We start from the raw sequence: 6,894 nt of genomic DNA on the forward strand, positions 1-6,894 counted from the left end.
GGTATTGAGGAGTGTACATGGGTGACAGATGGGTGTACATGGGTGACAGATGGGTGTAGTTGAGTGTACATGGATGACAGAGGGGTATAGAAGAGTGTACATGGGTGACAGAGGGGTGTTGAGAAGTGTACATGGGTGACAGAGGGGTATAGAGGAGTGTACATGGGTGACAGAGGGTTATAGAGGAGTGTACATTTGGTGACAGAGGGGTGTAGAGGAGTGTACATGGGTGACAGAGGGGTGCAGAAGAGTGTACATGGGTGACGGGTGTAGAGGAGTGTACATGTGTGACAGATGGGTGTAGAGGAGCATACATGGGTGAAAGGGGTATAGAGGAGCGTACATAGGTGAAAGGGGTGTAGAGGAGGGTACAGAGTGGTGCTGAGGAGTGTACAAAGGGGTGTAGAGGAGCGTACATGGGTGACAGGGGTGTAGAGGAGTGGACAGAGGGGTGTAGAGGAGTGGACAGATGGGTGTAGAGGAGTGGACAGAGAGGTGTAGAGGAGTGGACAGAGGGGTGTAGAGGAGTGTACATGGGTGACAGATGGGTGTAGTTGAGTGTACATGGATGACAGAGGGGTATAGAGGAGTGTACATGGGTGACAGAGGGGTGTTGAGAAGTGTACATGGGTGACAGAGGGGTATAGAGGAGTGTATATGGGGGACAGATGGGTGTACATGGGTGACAGAGGGGTGTAGCGGAGTGTACATGGGTGACAGAGGGGTAGAGAGGAGTGTACATGGGTGACAGAGGGGTATTGAGGAGTGTACATGGGTGACAGAGGGGTGTACATGGGTGACAGAGGGGTGCAGAGGAGTGTACATGGGTGACAGATGGGTGTACATGGGTGACAGAGGGGTGTAGAGGAGTGTACATGGGTGACAGATGGGTGTACATGGGTGACAGAGGGGTGTAGAGAAGTGTACATGGGTGACAGAGGGGTACCGAGGAGTGTACATGGGGGAAAGAGGGGTGTAGAGGAGTGTACATGGGTGACAGAGGGTTGTAGAGGAGTGTATATGGGTGGCAGAGGGGTGTAGAGGAGTGTACATGGGTGGCAGAGGGGTACAGAGGAGTGCACATGGGTGACAGAGGGGTAAAGAGGAGTGTACATGTGTGACAGATGGGTGTACATGGGTGACAAAGGGGTTTAGAGAAGTGTACATGGGTGACAGAGGGGTGTAGAGAAGTGTACATGGGTGACAGAGGGGTGTAGAGAAGTGTACATGGGTGACAGAGGGGTGTAGAGAAGTGTACATGGGTGACAGAGGGGTGTAGAGAAGTGTACATGGGTGACAGAGGGTTGTAGAGAAGTGTACATGAATGACAGGGTTGTAGAGAAGTGTACATTGGTGACAGAGGGGTGTAGGGAGGTGTACAAGGGTGATAGATGGGTGTAGAAGAGTGAACATGGGTGACGGGGGCATAGGGGTGACAGAGGGGTGGACAGGGGGTGGACATGGGTGACAGGAGGGTGGACAGGGGAGACAGGGGGTCAGAGGGGTGGACAAGGGGGTAAAAGAGGGACAGGAGTGACAGAGAGGGGTGGACTGGGTTAACAAAGGGACAGATTGGTGAACAGGAGGGTGGACTTGGGTGACAGGGTAGACTACGGGGGTAGACAGGGGGGTAAACATGAGTGACAGGGATGGACAGGGGAGTGGACAAGGCAGACATGGATGACAGGAGCGTGGACATGGGTGACGGGGATGATAGGTGGGGGGACATGTGTGAGTGCGGGTGGACATGAGTGATGGGGGGTGGACATGAGTGACAGGAAGGTGAACATGGGTGACATGGGTGACAGGGAAGGGTGGACATGGGTGACAGGGAAGGGTGGACATGGGTGACAGGGAAGGGTGGACATGGGTTACAGGGAAGGGTGGACATGGGTGACAGGGAAGGGTGGACATGAGTGACAGGGAAGGGTGGACATGAGTGACAGGGAGGGTGGACATGGGTGACAGGGAGGGTGGACATTGGTGACAGGGAGGGTGGACATGGGTGACAGGGAAGGGTGGACATGAGTGACAGTGAGGGTGCACATAGGTGACGGGGGGTGGACATGGGTGACGGGGGGGGTGGACATGGGTGACAGGGGGCTGGACATGGGTGACAGGGGGCTGGACATGGGTGACGGGGGGGTGGACATGGGTGACAGGGGGGTGGACATGGGTGAGAGGGGGGGTGGACATGGGTGACAGGCGGGGGTGGACATGGGTGACAGGGGGGGTGGACATGGGTGACAGGGGGTGAATAGGGGTTGGACATGGGTGACAAGGATAAGGTCAGAGGGGTGGACAATGGAGGGTGAAAATGGGTGACAGGGATGGGCAGGGGTGACAGAGGGTTGGATGGGGGGTGGACATGGATGACAGGAGAGTGGTCATGGGAGACAGGGGGTCAGAGGGGTGGACAAGGGTGACAAAGGGACAGATGGGCGAACAGGAGGGTGGACATGGGTGACAGGGTAGACTACGGGGGTAGACGGGGGGTAAACATGAGTGACAGGGATGGACAGGGGAGTGGACAAGACAGACATGGATGACAGGAGGGTGGACATGGGTGAGAGGGGGGGTGGACATGGGTGACAGGGATGATAGATGGGGGGACATGTGTGAGAGGGGTTGGACATGAGTGACGGGGGGGTGGACATGGGTGACAGGAAGGTGAACATGGGTGACAGGGGGGGGTGGATATGAGTGACAGGGAGGGTGGACATGGGTGACAGGGGGTGGTGGATATGGGTGACGGAGGGTGGACATGGGTGACGGGGGGTGGACATGGGTGACATGGGGGGGTGGACATGGGTGACAGGGGGGGGTGGACATGGGTGACAGGGGGTCAGAGGGGTGGACAAGGGGGTAAAAGAGGGACAGGAGTGACAGAGAGGGGTGAACTGGGGTGACAAAGGGTCAGATGGGTGAACATGGTGGACATGGGTGACAGGGTAGACTACGGGGGTAGACAGGGGGGTAAACATGAGTGACAGAGATGGACAGGGGAGTGTACAAGGCAGACATGGATGACAGGAGGGTGGACATGGGTGAGAGGGGAGGTGGACATGGGTGACGGGGATGATAGGTGGGGGGACATGTGTGAGAGGGGGTGGACATGAGTGACGGGGGGTGGACATGGGTGACAGGAAGGGGAACATGGGTGACAGGGGGTGTGGACATGGGTGACAGGGGGTGTGGACATGGGTGACAGGGAGGATGGACATGGTTGACAGGGAGGGTAGACATGGGTGACAGGGAGGGTGGACATGGGTGACAGGGGGGGTAGACATGGGTGACAGGGTAGGTGGACATGGGTGACAGGGAGGGATTACATGGGTGACAGGGGGGGTGGACATGGGTGATAGAGATGGACAGGGAGGTGGACAAGGCGGACATGGCTGACAGGAGGGGTGGACATGAGTGACGGGGGGGGGTAGAGGGTGGACCTGGGTGACGGTGGGGGGGTTTAGACAGGGTTGAGAAGGTGAAAAGAGGGGTGGAAAGGGTACGGTACCTTAAGCAAGCCGGCCCACGCAGCTTGCAGTTCCACAGCAGGCACGGGAGTCCGGCGCAGGTGCAGCTCGTTCCGCCCCAGGGCACCATTTTCGTCTCACTGCGCCGCAAGGGAGAGGGGGACGGAGGGTGAAGGAGGGGGATGTGGGGGACACAGGGAACAGAGGGGGAAGGAGGGGAACACGGGGGACTCGGGAGATGCAGGGTACGGAGGGGAACACAGGAGATGCAGGGGGACGCTGTGTGCGCAGGCTGGGGCGGGACATTAAAAAAAAAAATCACGGCAAAATCCCGCGACACCGTGGTTGGGAATCACTGATCTACACAGTGACCTCACCAGCAGAATAGTGAGTAGAGCTCTGGCAATACAGAATGTAATTAAAGGGGTTATCCAGGAAAAAACTTTTTTTTATATATCAACTGGCTCCAGAAAGTTAAACAGATTTGTAAATTACTTCTATTAAAAATTATTAATCCTTTCATTACTTATGAGCTTCTGAAGTTAAGGTTGTTCTTTTCTGTCTAAGTGCTCTCTGATGACACGTGTCTCAGGAAACGCCCAGTTTAGAAGCAAATCCCCATAGCAAACCTCTTCTAAACTGGACGTTTCCCAAGACACGTGTCATCAGAGAGGACTTAGACAGAAAAGAACAACCTTAACTTCAGAAGCTCATAAGTAATGAAAGGATTAAGATTTTTTTTAATAGAAGTAATTTACAAATCTGTCTAACTTTCTGGAGCCAGTTGATATATATAAAAAGTTTTCTCCTGGAATACCCCTTTAACCCCTTTACGCGTACGTCATGACACCCTGGTACTTAAGGACCCATGGACCCATGACGTACGCGTACGTCATGGACAATTCCGGTCCCCGCCGGGTGGGGATCGGACCGGGATGCCTGCTTAAATCATTCAGCAGGCATCCAGTGCAAACCCCCCCATGTCGGCGATTGCAAAAAACCTCAAGCGAAATCACACTTGTGAATCGCTGCGATTCCGGTGATGCGGGTCACTGGTGACCCGCTGACCCGGAGATACAAGGTGATCGGGGGTGTAGGATACACCCCCGATCACCTCCTGTATCTATGGGGAGGTGGCGATTTCGTCACCTCCCCCCCAGGATCGCTGCTATTGGCTGGACGATCGTCCAGCCAATAGCAGCCAGCAGGGGAGGGGTTAACCGCATCCTCCTGCAGCTCCTGCGGCTGGCTTGGTTCAGTCAGCAGTCAGAGCTGCTGGAGGAAGACCGGGACCCCCCCTCTGCTGAGATCGGAGTCCCCACAGAAGTAAAGAAGCCCCCCATAGATCAGGGAAAGAATACAATCCAGGGAAAGGTAGGGTAAAAAGTAAAATAAAAGTAAAAAAAAGTAAAAAATTCCCCCCCCCCCCCCCCTGACCCCCTAATAGGTCCCCAAGGACCTATTACCGTAGAAAAAGGCGATGGCTCGCTAGGCATTTTCGGCAGCGGAGGCACACACTTTTCTTGCCTCCGATTCCGAATCTGCCAGTGAGGACGATGAAGATCCAACATTCCTGTGTTCTTCATCATCCTCCTCATCATCTAGCAGTGATGATGAGTCCCCTGTACAGAGGCGGAGACGCCGCCAGGCGAGGCCACGCACCCCTCATGATAGTGGCCCAGTGGTCGGCACTAGTACAAGCGACAATGCCGCTGGTACTAGGAGTCCGAGCCCCAGACAAGTTTACTGGAGCCCCCTTCTGGTGAACCTGTCTGGAGACCCCCAGAGGGTTATCAGCCACGGGTTCCGGAGTTTGTTGGCGACTCCGGAATCCGGATTGACACGGCCGGGTTCACTGAAATTGACTATTTCAGTTATTTTTTCAGTGTCGGCTTGGTCAATCTAATGGTGGAGCAGACAAATCTGTACGCCAGGCAATTCATCGCCCACCACCCTGATTCTTTTTTGGCCAGGCCCAATGAATGGCGCGCCATTGGTGCAGCAGAGATGAGGACATTTTGGGGCCTCTTGCTGCATATGGGCCTGGACAAAAAGCCTAGTGTCAGGCACTACTGGAGACCCCGCTTTACATTATAGCCATGACACGACCCCGCTTTACAGTATAGCCATGACACGGAAGCGGTTCGAGGCCATTCGGAAATGCCTTCATTATGCAGATAATGAGGCATGTCCACCCCGAAGTGATCCCACCTATGACCGGCTTTACAAAGTGAGGCCGGTCATCGATCACTTTGGGGCCAAATTTTTGGAGGCCTACATACCGCTTAAGGAGCTCTCGGTTGATGAGTCTCTTATCAGTTTTAAGAGGAGACTCATTTTCCGCCAATATATTCCCTCGAAGCGGGCGCGATATGGCGTGAAGCTCTATAAACTTTGTGAGAGTACCTCCGGGTACACTTACAAGTTTAGAGTGTATGAGGGACGAGATTCCCGTATTGAACCCCCAGATTGTTCCCCCACTCTGGGTGTTAGCGGGAAACTCGTTTGGGAGCTTGTGCACCCATTGCTGGATAAGGGTTACCACGTGTACGTGGACAACTTTTATACCAGCATCCCTCTCTTCACATCCCTTGCCGCCAGATCGACATCCGCTTGTGGGACCGTGCGGAAAAACCAGAGAGGCCTCCCTCTAAATTCGATCCAGACACCTATTCCCAAGGGTGAGTCCCGTGCCCTTGCCCATGAAAACCTGTTGTTGGTCAAGTATAAGGATAAGAGGGATGTCCTTATGCTGACCACTATACATGGCAACGGCAGCTCACGTGTCCCTGTTCGAGGTACCACAACACCGGTCCTCAAGCCCGATTGTATTCTGGACTACAATCGGTATATGGTGGGAGTTGATCTTTCTGATCAAGTCCTCAAACCATACATGGCCATGCGCAAAACACGGGTATGGTACAAAAAAGTTGCGGTCTATATGGGACAGGTTGCCATGTACAACTCTTGCACTGTCCCAGCACGCTGGCAACACAGGGACATTCCTCCAGTTCCAAGAAGAAATCCTAAAGGTCCTGATCTTTGGCGACCTGGAAAGAGCAGGCCGGACTTCCAAAGGAACTGGAGTTATAGGTGCCAGGATCGTCCCAGGCCAACACTTTCCAGGTGAAGTCCAGCACACTGGAAAGAAGGGACGAACCCAGAAAAGATGAAGAGTATGTTACAAGAGGGGGATTCGGAAGGACACCACCACTCAATGTGACACTTGCCCCGATCATCCGGGCCTCTGCATTAAGGATTGCTTCAGGGAGTATCACACTTCCATGGAGTACTAAATTTTCCCTTCTCATTTTAATTTTCCATAATTTGACCCCAATGTACCCAGTCCAGAGTACATTCCAAGTTTTAACCCCATAAACCACTAAATTGCCCAAAATAATGTTTCATCTGAAAAAAACAA

The sequence above is a fragment of the Hyla sarda genome, chromosome 3 (assembly GCF_029499605.1).
Source record: "Hyla sarda isolate aHylSar1 chromosome 3, aHylSar1.hap1, whole genome shotgun sequence".
Taxonomy (NCBI): domain Eukaryota; kingdom Metazoa; phylum Chordata; class Amphibia; order Anura; family Hylidae; genus Hyla; species Hyla sarda.